Raw genomic sequence first — 16,652 nt, 5'->3', positions numbered from 1 at the left:
TTCCATTTGCAAATTGGGATGAAAATCATCTACAGAAACAGCAAATGGTCACGAGAACCATTCAAAAGCTTGGGATAAATAAGATATATCCCCAATTGTTTGAGAAATTCCTCTTTTTTTGCACTACGTACGGAAACATATTCTTTGCGATTCTATTGTCGCACAGTAGATAGTAGTAGCGTTCGCTGACGACAGCTTGCTAGTGAAAGCTTGCACCTTTTCAGCCATTTCACAAATTAGCTGATTTTCTCCATGCAAACTTGTGTTCAATGCATTTATGTGTCCAGTAATGTCCACTAAAAATGCAAGGTTGGCAACCCATTCTGGATTTTCTAACTTGGGATCGTACCTTCCTTTGTCCTTTAAAAACTGATTTATTGGTATTCTCAGCTCAAAAAAATCTTTTGAGTACGTTACCGAGGCTAAGCCAGCGGCCTTCACTGTGGGATTATATGTCACCGTACGCGTCTCCAATTTCAGCTAAATATGTATGAAACTATGTGTAATCCCGTGGGATCTCAAATAATTAACTTCCCGAATAACCACTTGCATGACGTACCCCAGTTCTGCTGCTTTTGCACAGAGTACTTCTTAGCGCAAAATGCAGAGGATGCTGTACAATGATTCTTCTGTACGCTGTCATTATTTTCGTCTTGAAAAATTGTAAACAGTGCTCCATAAAATGTTAAATCAGTTAGATGAGAGACATGACGAAAGAAAGTCGCAGATATCTCGTGACAACAGCAACTTACGCCAGATTCATCTAGTATCGTCAGGTCGCTCTTCTTAAGCTCAGTCAGTTTCCCCATCAGCTCAGAAACCGACAATAAATTGTACTCGTCCTTGTGATGTTTATTATAATGGCATTCAGTACTAAACTTCCGCTGACCAGCGAGAATACTGTCACATATTAAACATTTCGAATTTTCACTTTCTTTCACAAAGAAAAAATGATTCTCCCATTTCCTTTTAAAAGATAGCAAATCGCCACTTCTCCGTTTCCTTGATTCACTCTGCAGTTTCCGGTTCTTGAAATTCAACGTTCACTACGTAGCGGTCGCTTCGCGTCAACGTCCGCAGCTTAGGCTGGTACTACACTGCCGCAGCCCGCATCTCGTAGTCGTGCGGTAGCGTTCTCGCTTCCCGCGCCCGGGTTCCCGGGTTCGATTCCCGGCGGGGTCAGGGATTTTCTCTGCCTCGTGATGGCTGGGTGTTGTGTGTTGTCCTTAGGTTAGTAAGGTTTAAGTAGTTCTAAGTTCTAGGGGACTGATGACCATAGATGTTAAGTCCCATAGTGTTAAGAGCCATTTTGAACACTGCCGCTACCTGCCGGCTGTCGCCACTGCCCCATTCGACGACTGCACGCGAGCAGCACACGTGCAGCGCTGTGCGCTCATGAGCCGCGTGTAACGTTTGCCCGCCCCTGGCTTACAGTATAGATTAAGAAAAGGCAAACCTACGTCTCTAGCACATGCAGACTTAAAGCTTTTGACATCGTTGACTGGAATACTCTCTTTAAGCTTTTGACAACGTTGACTGCGTAAGTAGGCTGTTTAGGTTTTTATATTGGTAACATCACCTTGCGCTCTGTATGAAAATCACTGGCTGTGCTGTATGCAGTCTCTGGCTGGTTGGCATTGTTGGAATATTCGCCATTGTAGTGTTGCGCAGTTGGATGTGTCCAGCGCGTAGCGTTGCGCAGTTGGAGGTGAGCCGCCAGCAGTGGTGGATGTGGGGAGAGGGACGTGGAATTTTGAGAGCAGATGATCTGGACGTGAGTTCATCTGAGACACTAAATTTGTAAGACTGGATGTCATGAAGTGATATATGTGTTTCAAATGGCTCTGAGCACTATGGGACTTAACATCTATGGTCATCAGTCCCCTAGAACTTAGAACTACTTAAACCTAACTAACCTAAGGACATCACACAACACCCAGTCATCACGAGGCAGAGAAAATCCCTGACCCCGCCGGGAATCGAACCCGGGAACCCGGGCACGGGAAGCGAGATCGCTACCGCACGACCACGAGACTTTTGAACACTATTAAGGTAAATACATTGTTTGTTCCTTATCAAAATCTTTCATTTGCTCACTAGGGATATCAGTAGTTAGTGACTTCAGTAGTTAGAATCTTTCACTTAGCTGGCAGTATTGGCGCTCTCTGTATTGTGGTAGTTCGAGTAACGAAGATTTTTGTGAGGTAAGTGATTCATGAAAGGTATAGGTTATTATTAGTCAGGGCCATTCTTTTGTAGGGATTTTTGAAAGTCAGATAGCGTTGCGCTAAAAATATTGTGTGTCAGTTTAGTGTTCATCAGAATAAGTAAAGAGCGAAATGTCTGCGTACGTTCAGTTCTGCTCAGCTGTATGAAAATCAAATAATGTAAGAGGTTTATCAGAACAGTCATTCATAAGTTTTGCTAAGGGGACGTTTCAACTGGAATACCCTCTTTTAAATTATGAAGGTGGCAGGCGCAAAATACAGGGAGCGAAAGGCTATTTACAATTTGTACAGAAACCAGATGGCGCTTATAAGAGTCGAGGGACACGAAAGGGAAGCAGTGGTTGGGAAGGGAGTCAGACAGGGTTGTAGCCTCTCCCCGATGTTATTCAATCTGTATATTGAGCAAGCAGTAAAGGAAACAAAAGAAACATGCAGAGTAGGAATTAAAGTCTATGGAGAAGAAATAAAAGCTTTGAGGTTCTGTCAGAGACAGCAAAGGTCCTGGAAGAGCAGCATAACGGAATCGACAGTATCTTGAAAGAAAGATATAAGATGAACATCAACAAAAGCAAAACGAGGATAATGGAATGTACTCGAATTAGATCGGGTGGCGATGCGGGAATTAGATTAGGAAATGAGGCTCTTAACGTAGTAAAGGAGTTTTGGTATTTGGGGAGCAAATTAACTGATGATGGTTGAAGTAGAGAGGATATGAAATGTAGACTGACAATTGCAATGAAAGCGTTTCTGAAGAAAAGAAATTTGTTAACATTGAGTATAGATATATGTGTCAGGAAGTCGTTTCTGGAAGTATTTGTATGGAGTGTAGCCATGTATGGAAGTGAAACGTGGACGATAAATAGTTTAGACAAGAAGAGAATAGAAGCTTTCGAAATGTGGTGCTACAGAAGAATGCTGAAGATTAGAGGGGCTGATCACATAACTAATGAGTAGGTACTGAATAGGATTGGAGAAAAGAGAAGTTTCTGGCACAACTTGACTAGAAGAAGGGATCGGTTGGTGGGACATGTTCTGAGACATCGAGGGATCACCAATTTAGTATTGGAGGGCAGCGTGAAGGGTAAAAATCATAGAGGGAGACCGAGAGATGAGTACACTAAGCAGATTCAGAAGGATGTAGGTAGCAGTAGCTACTGGGAGATGAAGAAGCTTGAACAGGTTAGAGTAGCATGGAGAGCTGCATCAAACCAGTAAGACCACAACAATAACAACTGCAAACTATGCCTTTACAAAGGTTCCACACGCCCTTGCCTTTTAAATACAAAACCGATATCATGCGTGTGGAGGAACAGAAAAAGTTTTCTTAATTTTTTTTTCAATTTAGACGTTATTCCTTAAACATCAGTTACCCGAGAATACTATTCCATACGGGTTTACTGAATCAAGATAAGCAAAGTAATTCAACTTACACGTTTGCCTCTCTCCAGGGCGTGCAGTAACACGAAATGCAACAGTGGCTTAACTGAGGTGATATATATATATATATATATATATATATATATATATATATATATATATATATATATATATATATGTATATATATATATGCAGACTGCAGCGACGAATGAAAATGTGTACCAAGGCTGGGATTCAAACACTAGTCTCCTGCTTACTAGGCAGATGCGCTAATCAATATGCCACCCTGCACGAACTACCCTAGCATGACTCCCTCCTCAGTCATATACGGTATATTATCAATAGTATCCGGACTACCCCAAAAACATACTATTTTTATTAGGTGCATTGTGCTGCCACCTACTGCCCGTTACTCCATATCATAGGCCTCAGTAGTCATTAGACATCGTGAGAGAGCAGAATGAGGCACCCGCGAAACACCCGGACTTTCAACGTTGTCAGGTGATTGGGTGTCACTTGTGTCATACGTCCGCACGCGAGATTTCCATACTAAACATCTACATCTACATTTATACTCCGCAAGCCACCCAACGGTGTGTGGCGGAGCGCACTTTCTGTGCCACTGTCATTACCTCCCTTTCCTGATCTAGTCTCGTATGGTTCGCGGGAAGAACGACTGCCGGAAAGCCTCCGTGCGCGCTCGAGTCTCTCTAATTTTACATTCGTGACCTCCGCGGGAGGTATAAGTAGGGGGAAGCAGTATATTCGATACCTCATCCAGCAACACATCCTCTCGAAACTTGAACGCAAGCTACACCGTGATGCAGAGCGCCTCTCTTGCAGAGTGTGCCACTTGAGTTTGCTAAACATCTCCATAACGCTATCACGCTTACCATATAACCCTGTGACGAAACGCGCCACTCTTCTGTGCATCTTCTCTACCTCGTCTGTCAACCCGACCTGGTACGGATCCCACACTGATGAGCAATACTCAAGTATAGGTGAACGAGTGTTTTGTAAGCCATCTCCTTTGTTGATGGACTACATTTTCTAAGGGCTCTCCCAATGAATCTCACCCTGGCTCCCGCTTACCATCAATTAATATTATATGATCATTCCATTTCTAATCGTTCCGTACGCATACTTCCAGATATTTTACAGAACTAACTGCTACCAGTGTTTGTTCTGTTATCATATAATCATACAATAAAGGATCCTTCTTTCTATGTATTCGCAATACATTACATTTGTCAGTTGCCACTCCCAGCACCAAGTGCCTACCCGCTGCAGATCTTCCTGCATTGCTGGCCGAAGTGACCGAGCGTTTCTAGGTGCTACAGTCTGGATACGCGCGACCGCTACGGTCGCAGGTTCGAATCCTGCCTCGGGCATGGACGTGTGTGATGTCCTTAGGTTAGTTAGGTTTAATTAGTTCTAAGTCTAGGGGACTGATGACCTCAGATTTTAAGTCCCATAGTGCTTAGAGCCATTTGAGCCAGTATCTGCTTTCGGAATCTCTATCTGACCATGGTTTTATATAACTGAAATCTTGTCGTATCAACCGACCTTTTCCAAGTATACCTCCTCCGCTTGTGGTCTTCGAACGGAGTATCCGCTATTGCTAGCTCAATTAGTCTTTCCCTCTCTCATTCCTTGTCCCAAGGCCATATTCTCCTGTAACCTCTTCCTCTACTCCTTCCCCTACAACTGCATTCCGGTCCCCCATCACTATTAGATTTTCATCTTCCTTTACGCACGTTGTCACCCTTTCAGTATCCTCATATACTTTCTCTATCTCTTCATCTTCAGCATGCGACGTCGGCATGTATACCTGAACTATCGTTGTCGGTGTTGGTTTGCTGTCGATTCTGACAAGAATAACCCTATCACTGAACTGTTCATAGTAACACACTCTCTGCCCTATCTTCCTGTTCATAACCAAGCCTACTCCTATTATACCATTTTCTGCTGCTGTTGATATTACCCTATACTCATCTGACCAGAAATCCTTGTCTTCTTTCCATTTTAATTCATTGAACCATACTGTATCTAGATTCAGCCACTGCAATTTTTTATAACCACACTATTTATTGCACAGCAATTTGCAGTATCCCAGGACGACTCCGAGTTTTTGTTGTACTTAAATAAACGCTCCCCCCCCCCCCCCCCCCCCCACACACACACACACACACACGTGCCCCGGACCATTGTGGAAAAGCGTGGCCTTCTGCGAGCGATGTGCGATTTGAGAAGTGAAGTTTGCTTAGAAATCCCCGGACGTCACTCGTACTGAAAATGTACCTAAGGGCCAGTTTAAAACTGAGTTTGAAGAATATTACAAGGCGGGAATACAAGTCGTATATTAACGTCGGCCTCGACTGTTCTGTCCACACAATGACACGTCGGATACGGTTGGCTGTGTTATCCAATACCAAAACAAACACAAATTTAGAGTAATTGACACTATAATTATGAGCTTGGATTTAAAACGCAAATAACTTGTTTACACTTACGTCAATATCAATGACAGAGCCTGAGTGGTTTATGTTCAAAAATGGTTCAAATGGCTCTGAGCACTATGGGATTTAACATCTATGGTCATCAGTCCCCTAGAACTTAGAGCTACTTAAACCTAACTAACCTAAGGACATCACACAACACCCAGCCATCACGAGGCAGAGAAAATCCCTGACCCCGCCGGGAATCGAACCCGGACGTGGGAAGCGAAAACGCTACTGCACGACCACGAGATGCGGACAGTGGTTTATGTCCATTGTTGTTGTTGTGGTCTTCAGTCCTGAGACTGGTTTGATGCAGCTCTCGATGCTACTCTATCCTCTGTAATCTTCTTCATCTCCCGGTACCAACTGCAGCCTACATCCTTCTGAATCTGGTTAGTGTATTCATCTCTTGGTCTCCCTCTACGATTTTTACCCTCCACGCTGCCCTCCAATGCTAAATTGGTGATCCCTTGATGCCTCAGAACATGTCCTACCAACCGATCCCTTCGTCTAGTCAAGTTGTGCCACAAGCTCCTCTTCTCCCCAATTCTATTCAATATCTCCTCATTAGTTATGTGATCTACCCATCTAATCTTTATGACCATAAATGTTTATAAATCACGTAGAAATGTCCATTCATTAACCATTCTGTGTTTTTCACACATACTAGTCTCACATGCAACAAAATAACAGTATTTCTCAATTGATTTACACAAATTACAAATCTTGTAATGACGCCTGTTAATGGTGCGTCCGTATTATACAGGAGATAAAAAGAGAGTGATATCGTCCGACAGTGTACGGTGGGTTGCGCGCTTGTTTTTTGTAATATTAGCTCAAATGTCTTCAGAGTCTGTCTCTAATATCAATGCTTTTACATGCGCACTGAATTAGTCTATAATTCCTTTGGCGCATTAGTAGCGCTGGATGCATTTCTCCTTGTAAATCGTCAAATACATCGTTACAATGCGTAGTTAAATATTATATATTAGCAAATAAATGGCTCTTGGTCTCTTTCATTACTCAAATCAGTGTTTTATGTGACCAGATGCGGCGGTGTGAAAATACAACGTCTCAGGTCGAAATATCAGCAGTGGTCTAAATATGGGCTAGACTTCTTCTTAAATATTTTTCCTATATGTTAAAGGTAGCCCATATTTGGAAGCAAGAAAAAACTGGAGTTTTGCATTATATTACTTAAAATAAGAAGAATATTTTTTAATTGTTGAATCCTCCATAAATCTGAAGGGCACATGTTATTGTAAATCGCCGATTGGTCTACACTTACTGGAAACTAGCTTCGGGCCTTGAAACCTCTCCCCAGGGCTTGGACGACCTCTTCACGCCCTTCTCGGCGAGAGGAGGTCGTTTTGGCCCGGTTACGGATTGGACACTGCCGTTTCAGCCACCGCCATCTGCTGACGGCTGCGCCGGCGCCGTTCTGCCCATGTGGGCGATTGCTGACGGTACGCCACATTTTAACGTCCCGACGAACCTGTCTAAGGACATTTGATTCTGCTGTTTTCCTTTAATCCCTTGCCTGTTAATGTGCCTTTAATAGTGTTGTCCTTTTTAGTTGCTGTTTTAACATTGTGCCTCGCAGTGCATTCATAATTTAGTCTGGGCGCTAATGACCCCTGTAGTTGTGCGCCCTAAAACCACAAAAAAAATCACCCCATGAAGCACAAAAAGACACCTTAAAGGGCACTGTTACATCATTTACACAGCATACTGCTTAGAAAAAAGACGCCTTCGACGAGAATACCGCACTGTTTAGTACATAGCGACATCGAATGGTTACGATATCGGCTTTGTGCAGATCAGTCAAGTATTCCTCAGTAAGAGAAGGTCCGCTCGCTCTGTCCATTCGACGAACACTCTTGGTTCGGCCACCTGATCAAAATAACCTCAGGCCAAGTTATCACACACTACCGTATTTCTGTAGTGTATCGGAATATGTTGGCAGAAAAAAAATATCCGTCCACCATTCTCTATTCCAAGGAATGTTAGTAGTAGACACAGGCATAATAAAAAGTCGAAGAGAATAAATAGAAGGGCACTGGGGCTCATGAGATTGCTTGCAATGACTGCCCCCAGAAGTATATAGGTCAGACTTGACGCAATTTTAACACACAAATCTCGTCGGTCCCAGATAAGCTATCCCAGCTTATCTAAAAGTAACGGGTCACTCTATTTCCAACATTGAAAAGAATTTGCGTAATTATTTAAGGAAACGGAAGAAAATATTTTAAATGTTTTGGAATAAAAACATATCATGTAGGCATTAAAGCGAGCCCACGGTTCAATGTTGAATGATCGGACTGAACTGACACACTACAGTATCCTATCGAACTTTTACTATCTGAAAATTGTCGCCGGTATCTACTAAGATGATTTTCACGTTACAGTAGCAAAGCATAACACTCCAATGCTACACCTTCGGTAATTTGATAATAGTGAGGTACTGATGTAAAGCAGATGTAATGTGGTTCACAGCCTTCGGTTTCGTGTGTTTACTTTGTTTTCCTCTTTGGCACCGTAGCCTTCAGCCTTCCAGTATATCGCTAGCGTCATCGGGCTGCTTATACCACGTCGGCCTGTTAGCAATACGGCGGTTGTATGCACAGTACACGGGATTTTCACTTTTATTTCCTTGGTTTTATACAGCTGGTGTCTACTGGATCTTACAATATAACCTACGATGAGTTGGCCGGCCGGTAAGCCATTTTTCAGATTTCTTTCATTCTCGACGTTTCGGTTCCATACTAGAGTATTATTTTTGGATGATATTTCTCATGTAGGCCCTGCTTACAGTACTTTCCCTTGACTGTAGTTAGTTGTTACGCATTTTATCCCCGTTCACAGTAGTGTACCGATTTATTTTTACCTAGGACCAGGCTCGTTCAGCAGTTACGCGTTGTACATTTTGACAAGCATCTTTTGGGTGTGCTAGATTTAATTGTGACAACCCACGAACGTGGTTTGACTTAACTTTATTAACTTCCCAAAAGCTGGGACACCGTAATTGTCCATCTATGTTATGGAAATATAACCGTTGTAAATACTGCGTTGTTTTTGATGAATGCCAATATTAAGATTTAAAAAATTTCACACATTGACCTATATACTTGACAGGTAAACCTGAAGATCCGATGTGAAACCGGTAGTTGCGAATAAAGCACCTTCATAAAGCTATGCGGGTTTAGGAATCATCTCATCATCTTGAGTTTTTTAATTGTTATTATTTTTATGACAATCTGAATGGTTATTGAGTTCTGAGTGTTGTTACGTTATTTACAAATTGCCAGGTGTTCATATTAATCTACTTTACAACATTCTAAACAAACAGGACGAAATTTGTTGAATTTAAATTTTCAACTGAAAAAATAATTTGGTATTGCAAAAATTATTCTACTTCAGCTCAGCACATTTCTGTGTAATGAGATCGCTTGCTGTGTGCGAATGTCGCTCTCAGCAAAAATGTATAAAAAATATATACATCAACAATTTAAAGTTTGCAACAGTATTTTCAGCAACGTGAGAACAATGAGAATAGGAGCAAACGTATTAAAATAATTTTCGGTACCGGGAATCGAACCTGGGCCTGCTGGGTGAGAGCCAGCTATCCTAACAACTTCGTTTTTTTTCGGGAATCGAACCCGGGAACCCGGGCGTTTTTTACTTTTTTAATTTTTTTATATTTTTTGAAGATCCTACACCTTTTTTTCTTTTTTTGCCACCCCTTTTTTACTACCCCTTTTTTAATACCTTTTTTAGTAATTTCCCTTAAAAAGCCCCTTAGGAAAATGGAACTAAAAAAACCCTAAGTGCCACCGCCACTTTTCATCCTGTAACAAAAAATCTGATCCACTTCAGGCGTTGGCTCCTGAGTAAACCCATCCCAGAAAGCTGCCTATATATCAGGGGAAATATGGGAAATCAAGGTTAGGGCTATTCTTTGCCACTTTTTTTTCATGATTACATTTAGGAAACGTGTACAAATGAGAAATCTAGTAACTAAGTGTTACAAGTAAGTGTTACAACAACAAAGGTGGCATAAAAGAGTAATCCAGAAATAAAAACATAAATCACTAATGTAATTCCAACTAAAAGGTTCTTCAATAATGTAACTGGTTCCACTTGGAGCCTCGTCATCGTTATCTGATATCTCCAATTCCGCCTTTGAAGGGCATCTGCAACGGAGGCATTCAGCGTCGCTAGTGCCTCAAGGAAAACAGCATCCTTGCAGCCGCTTGTCTCTTCCTTCGCTCATGACTGACAAGGCAGAACGTTCAGCCGTTTGTGTGATGCGGCACAGAACATTAACCGCAGCTCGGCACTCCCCAGCTGAGTGGGGGGTTAACGAAAACGCTGCGTAAATAATTTGCGAAGAGCGTACGGTATTTCGGTGTGCGTTCGAGGGCATTGTGAGCATTTTGCAGGAACCGCCAGTAATCAAGCTGCTCTTTCTCTTCGTCGCGAAAGATGTAGGCGACGGTAAGTCCTTTGAACCATGTAAGCGCATGATATTTTGCAGCCGGAAAGTAAGTTCCATCGGGACAGAGTAGGGTCTGAGTGTCAATCATATCAGGTGTGACCCGGAGGTAACAAGCCAATATTTTCTGTGTTAGTCGCCAAACTACGGACGATGATGCGCAAGTAAAACGATGTTCATCAGTATCCAAAAGATGACAATCTGGGCAATAAGGGGAATCTGCCAGTCCAATAGTGTGAAGTCGCTGTAGTGTGGCATATTTTTTGTTGGCGATCTGATACCACTTCGAACGCACCGTGGAGGACAGAAAGTTGTGGTGTATCGTTTTCCACACTCTTTGCCAGTGAACCGTAGGGTACTTGTTTTCCACCACGTTATGGGGAACAGCACGCAGAAGGTTGGTATAAAAATCTTTCGCCTTTGGTGGACGCGTGGCGGAGAGGTTCGAGCTGACACAGCTGTAATCAAGAATGAAGGTCGACACATGGGAGAGCTGTGGGGCGAAGTGCGCAACCGACACCGGCGGGACGTTAGAGACTGGCATCAGAACCTGTAGTAAACGACCCGTGAGAGAGGTATATTGACTTTTCCATCGTTTCCTCATGTTGCTCATGTAAAGGCTAGCTGCTCTCGCCCTGACGTTGACCAATCCCAGCCCTCCTTTGTGCACTGGGAGGGTAAGAGTGTCGTATCGTACTTTAAAGATATGACCTGCGGAAACGTAGTAACTGAAGGCCGCCTGAAACCGGCGACCTATCTGCATCGGTAGTGGGAGGACTTGTGCCACGTGGTTGAGTTTTGATGCCACGTAGAGGTTCAGGTATTCAACACGTTGTAGCTGATTCAAGTCCCGGAGCAGGTTCTGTCGCACCATTGCGCGTATGATCTGTAATAACCGTCGGTAGTTTGCTGCAGCTGTTTTACGTACATCTTTCTTGAACGTGATTCCCAAATATCGCAGATCAGAAACTGGTGGGAGGGGAGCGAGGGCTTCCGGTCCGAGACCACGCCCAATATCCAACGCCGCCGACTTGTTGATGTTCAGAAGACTGCCTGCGGCCTGTCCGTATCGCTCAATCCAGGTTAGTACGCTTTGAACTTCGTCATTGGAACGAACCAGCAGTAGCAGGTCGTCAGCGTATGTCCTATAGCGAAAGGTGACGTCCCGCAGCGTGATGCCAGATAGGCGGTGGTTAAGGCCCCCTAGGAGTGGCTCGAGTGCGATGGCATAAAGGTAGGTAGAAAGGGGACAACCCTGTCGTAGAGACCTCTTAATGGGTACTGGTCCTACCGTCCTTCCATTGACCTGGACGTGTGAGCTGGCTGCGGTCCAAAGACGCCGTAGGGTGTCGATGAGGCCTGGGGGAAATCCCATACAGTCCATCACTCGTAGGAGGAAGTTGTGGTGCACTCTATCAAAGGCGCGGTTGAAATCTACGGAGACGATCGCCGCTCTCAGACGGCACGCAGAAGCGATTGGTATTAAGTCCCTGCAGTCACCGGTGGCCATGTGTATGTTGGCTTCTCCCCCCTGCGACGTCTGTTCTGGAGCGAGGATCATCGGCAAAGTCGTCTTAATACGGCTCGCCATAATCCTGATGAAAATATTGTAATCGGCGTTCAGCATTCTAAGCGGCCGATAGTCGTTAATCAATAGCCCTCCACCTGGATTGTGTACCGGTATGAGAAGACCTTCTATAAACGCTGGCGGCACAACACAGTCTGGAGACATAAGTTCGCGGAACATTATAACCCAGCGAGGCATCATGATGTCACGGAAAGTCCGATAGAATTCGATGGGCAATCCATCAGGCCCAGGAGACTTATTAGCCGCACCTTTGTCCACGGCGTCTTCGACTTCTTCGAGTGAGATTTCCTCTGTTAATGCTTTCACGGTAGCCTCGTCGATAGTACGTGTTACCTGATGTAACACTTCAGTAGTGTCCTCGTTATCGACGATTCTTTCCTTGTAAAGATGGCGAAAATGACCCTCCACCGCCTTTACTATGGTTGCTTGGGTCGTACATAAGCGACCGTCGTGTGTCCTGAGTTGTGTGATTAAATGTTGGCGTTGTCGGCGCTTGTCCGCCACAACGTGGTGCATAGTCGGTTCCTCCGCAAACGTTCGGTCGTGCCGTCGCGAGCGGACGACTGCACCTTCTAGTCGGCGCTTCGTCAATGACAGTATGTGAGCCTTGATTCTGCTCTGATCATGTTGTCTCTCCGGGGAAGGGGGTAAGGTGGCCAGGTCCCTGAGTGCCGCGTAGTAAGTATCGAGGGTCTGTCGATGGCACGCAGTCACGTCCTTGCCATATTGCATAAGTGTCCTACGGATTGCTGGTTTGGCACAGAGGAGCCACCACTCCAGGGTCGAGGTGTATCGAGGGTGGCGGCGTTCACACTCAGCCCACGTTGCTGCAACTTGCCGACGGCAATCCAGGTCCTGGAGATGAGTTATGTTGAGCTTCCAAAAGCCATTGCTGCGCCAGACTTGTTGGGGGCGTAGGTGTATAGTGCAGATATAGTCACTGTGATCAGAATAGGCTTGAGGCCATAGTTCGGCGCCCACCACACCTTGTGTGAGATCTTGTGACACATATATGCGGTCGAGTCGGCTGGCCGAATGACTGGTAAGATGAGTGTGGCCAGAGCGGTTACGGTGGACTTTTCCCCACGTGTCGCACAAGTGAAGTTCTTGGATCATCGCACCCAGTTCCGGACAAGGCATGTAATGTGGGATTTGGTCCTTGGGGTGAAGTACGCAATTAAAATCGCCGGCGAAGACGCTTTGGTCGTATCGTCCAAGGAAAAGGGGAGCGACATCTGTGGAGTAGAATCTGGCGCGGTCGTGACGTCTTGTGGTACCCGACGGCGCATAAACATTAATGTATCGGGTGTTGAGTGCCGTAAATGCTATCCCTCGCGCGGAGGGAAGAAACGTGATGTCGGTAACTTCAATACCTTCACGCACTAATATTGCCACTCCGGTATCTGCAGGGCTACCGGGCGTCACATGTGTGGTGTACCCGTAAAAGTGTGGGAGTGCAGTCGTTTTCACTTCTTGTAGGAAAGCAAAGTCAACCCCCATGGCTCGTATGGTTTCTTTCAAAAGTTGGATCTTGACAGGAGAACTGATCATGTTGACATTCATTGTCGCCAGGCGGTAAGCCTGGCAACGAGTTGTTTGGGCGAGGTTATCCATGGTGAAGGTGGAGAGAAGCGAACATCGGAAGTGACGTCACCGCCCGCCGAACGCGGTCCTCCTTGTGCTGCTTATGCTTCATGATCCGGCGGCGCCTCAGCCGGCCGCGGGTCGTGATCTCGTGTCTCGACGTCCTCGGCCCACGAAGCGGGCGCGGATGTCTGTTCATGGTCCATAGCCTCGGAATGTTTGATAGTAAGGGACCGGGCGACTTCGCTGCCTGCACTGGTACCTTCCCGCTGCTCACTGTTTCTGTCAATGGGCTGATGGTCGAAAGCTGCACGTTTTTCTGTCTGTTCTGCTAGGTTGGAGTCAGTGGAAACAGCTTCAGCTTCGCGGCTGGCTTCTTGAGTGGTCAATTGTTCTTCCCCGGCCGAATGCGAACCGCTGTGTTCCGACACGGTCCGACGACGCCGCTTTCGGCGTTTCGGTGATCGCTGTTTCCGTACGTGGCCTTCATTGTCAGAAGACGGCACTGACTCACGCTCCGCCGGAACAAACGCTTCGGTCGGTACAATAAGGGAATCAATTGCCATCTTACTGGCGTCAATGTCTGTCGCGTTCGGTAGCTCCAGAGTCGAGTACTATTTTCCACCACTGGCCAGGTCGGCGGATCATCCAGGTCTTTGTCCGTGGAAAGTGATTCTTGTACCGCTGAAGCGGTCGGTCGTGTCTGTTGTTTCGCCGCTGGATGTGCAACGTCCTTCGGTGGGAGTTGTGTGATCCGACGCTGGAGGCACTCGGAACGAAGGTGACCTCCCTTACCGCATCCGGAACACGTCTTCGGTTGGCCGTCATAAATTACTATGGCCCGGCATCCACCTATCTCTAGATAGGATGGCACGTGTCGTTGGAGATCTATGCGCACTTGGCGTACTCCATTGAGTACTGGATACGTCTTAAACTGGGTCCATTTTTCAGCCAAATGTTCCGTGTACCGCCGTAGGGGCGGAGCGCCGCTACAACTTCTGCCGCCGGGAGTTCAAATGGAAGTTCGAAGATGCGTATAGTCCGCAGTCCCATTGCGGCATGGCCGACCTCGACATTGCCAACATTGCCATCTGCGTGGCAGAAGCGGAGTTCTTGTTTCGTCTCTCGAAGCACCTTGTCGCAAGTAGTTTCGTTTATGAGCTTTACATAGACCGTGCCACTGACGATCGAAACGTGAATGCCGACAATGTCGGCAGCCGGGATCTTGGCTTCCTCTTTTAAAAAACGTTCGACTTCGAGCGCCTTTGGTCGGGTAAAGTCGTTCCGAAATGTGAATTTCAAGGTTGATCTTCTGTATTGGTTTGCCATGGTCTTGTAGCGCTACGGCGTCACATTAGTGTTGGCCGAAGAAAGTAAACAAGGCGCGCGGGCCCTCTGCCAGCGGAGAGCACACACCGCACGTCCGCTTCGCTCGGCTGCGAGGGCCGCACTTATCTTGAGTTTTTTTATTGTTATTATTTTTACGACAATCTGAATGGTTATTGAGTTCTGAGTGTTGTTACGTTATTTACAAATTGCCAGGTGTTCATATTAATCTACTTTACAACATTCTAAACAAACAGGACGAAATTTGTTGAATTTAAAATTTCAACTGAAAAAATAAGTTGGTATTGCAAAAATTATTCTATTTCAGCTCAGCACATTTCTGTGTAATGAGATCGCTTGCTGTGTGCGAATGTCGCTCTCAGCAAGAAATGTATAAAAAATATATACATCAGCAATTTAAAGTTTGCAACAGTATTTTCAGCAACGTGAGAACAATGAGAATAGGAACAAACGTATTAAAATAATTTCCGGTACCGGGAATCGAACCCGGGCCTGCTGGGTGAGAGCCAGCTATCCTAACCACTAGACCATACCGGATGTTGACGGTCGTCTTTCGTACACTGCGTACGCCACAAGGCGCCGACAGCAACGGAGGAGCCACCTCCTTACTTGGAGCTCGTGTACTTGGTCACCGCCTTCGTGCCCTCACTCACGGTGTGCTGGGCCAGCTCACCAGGCAGCAAGAGCCGCACAGCTGTCTGGATCTCGCAGGACGTGATGGTCGAGCGCTTGTTGTAGTGCGCCATGCGAGAAGCCTCGGCCGCAGTGCGCTCGAAAATGTTCACGAAGCTGTTCATGATGCTCATCGCCTTCGACGAGATGCCCGTGTCAGGGTGCACCTCCTTCAGCCCCTTGTAGATGTAGATGGCATAGCTCTCCTTCCTCTTGCACTTCTTCTTGTCGCCCTTCGAAATGTTGTTCTGCGCCTTGCCGGCCTTCTCGCTAGTCTTGGGCGGCTTCTCGGCCGTACAACAGCGACGGCAGCAACACCAGCAAGCGCTCCGTTCTAGTCACCGTCTCCCCACACAGAACAATGAGAATAAGAAAATAATTTCCGGTACCGGGAATCGAACCCGGGCCTGCTGGGTAAGAGCCAGCTATCCTAACCACTTTTTTTCGATTTATTAGTCATAACATTCCACAGTAGTACATAATTTTCAACTGACATTTAAAAGTAATAAAACAAGCTAAAATTAATTACAGGTTCCTTGGCTTTTTAGAAAAAAAAAATCCAAGTCTGCACCAGATAGTGATGTTCGTCACTTGATCGTATTTATTTTTCAGAGATCAAATTGTCTATCGTTTCTTCATGTTCTGAATCGCATAATCGAAAATGGAGTTCACATAACTGTTCTTCTGAGGAAGTTAGCGTATGTATCATAATAATTATTCATGCGTAGTAGCTTGTGATGCCTGTCGGAAATGTACGTCCAAAAATCTCCTTTGCTCCTTTCTTTACTGGACAGCAGGTAAAATACCGCTTGTCCCTTCTACCAGTTGACGGCATTTTTCTTCCAGGTGGGGTATAGCT

The 16,652-nt window shown here is 45.4% G+C and overlaps 1 non-coding gene across 1 annotated transcript; it reads right to left on the bottom strand.

Annotated features, from left to right (window-relative positions):
* Nucleotides 1-15,586: 15,586 nt before the first annotated feature.
* On the bottom strand, nt 15,587-15,658 carry Trnae-cuc (transfer RNA glutamic acid (anticodon CUC)). The gene has a single exon. It is a non-coding gene; the product is annotated as a tRNA-Glu (tRNA).
* Nucleotides 15,659-16,652: the final 994 nt, after the last annotated feature.

Source organism: Schistocerca gregaria, chromosome 9 (genome assembly GCF_023897955.1).
Source record: "Schistocerca gregaria isolate iqSchGreg1 chromosome 9, iqSchGreg1.2, whole genome shotgun sequence".
In the NCBI taxonomy this organism is placed as follows: Eukaryota; Metazoa; Arthropoda; class Insecta; order Orthoptera; family Acrididae; genus Schistocerca; species Schistocerca gregaria.
This window is presented reverse-complemented; position numbering and strand designations above follow the sequence as displayed.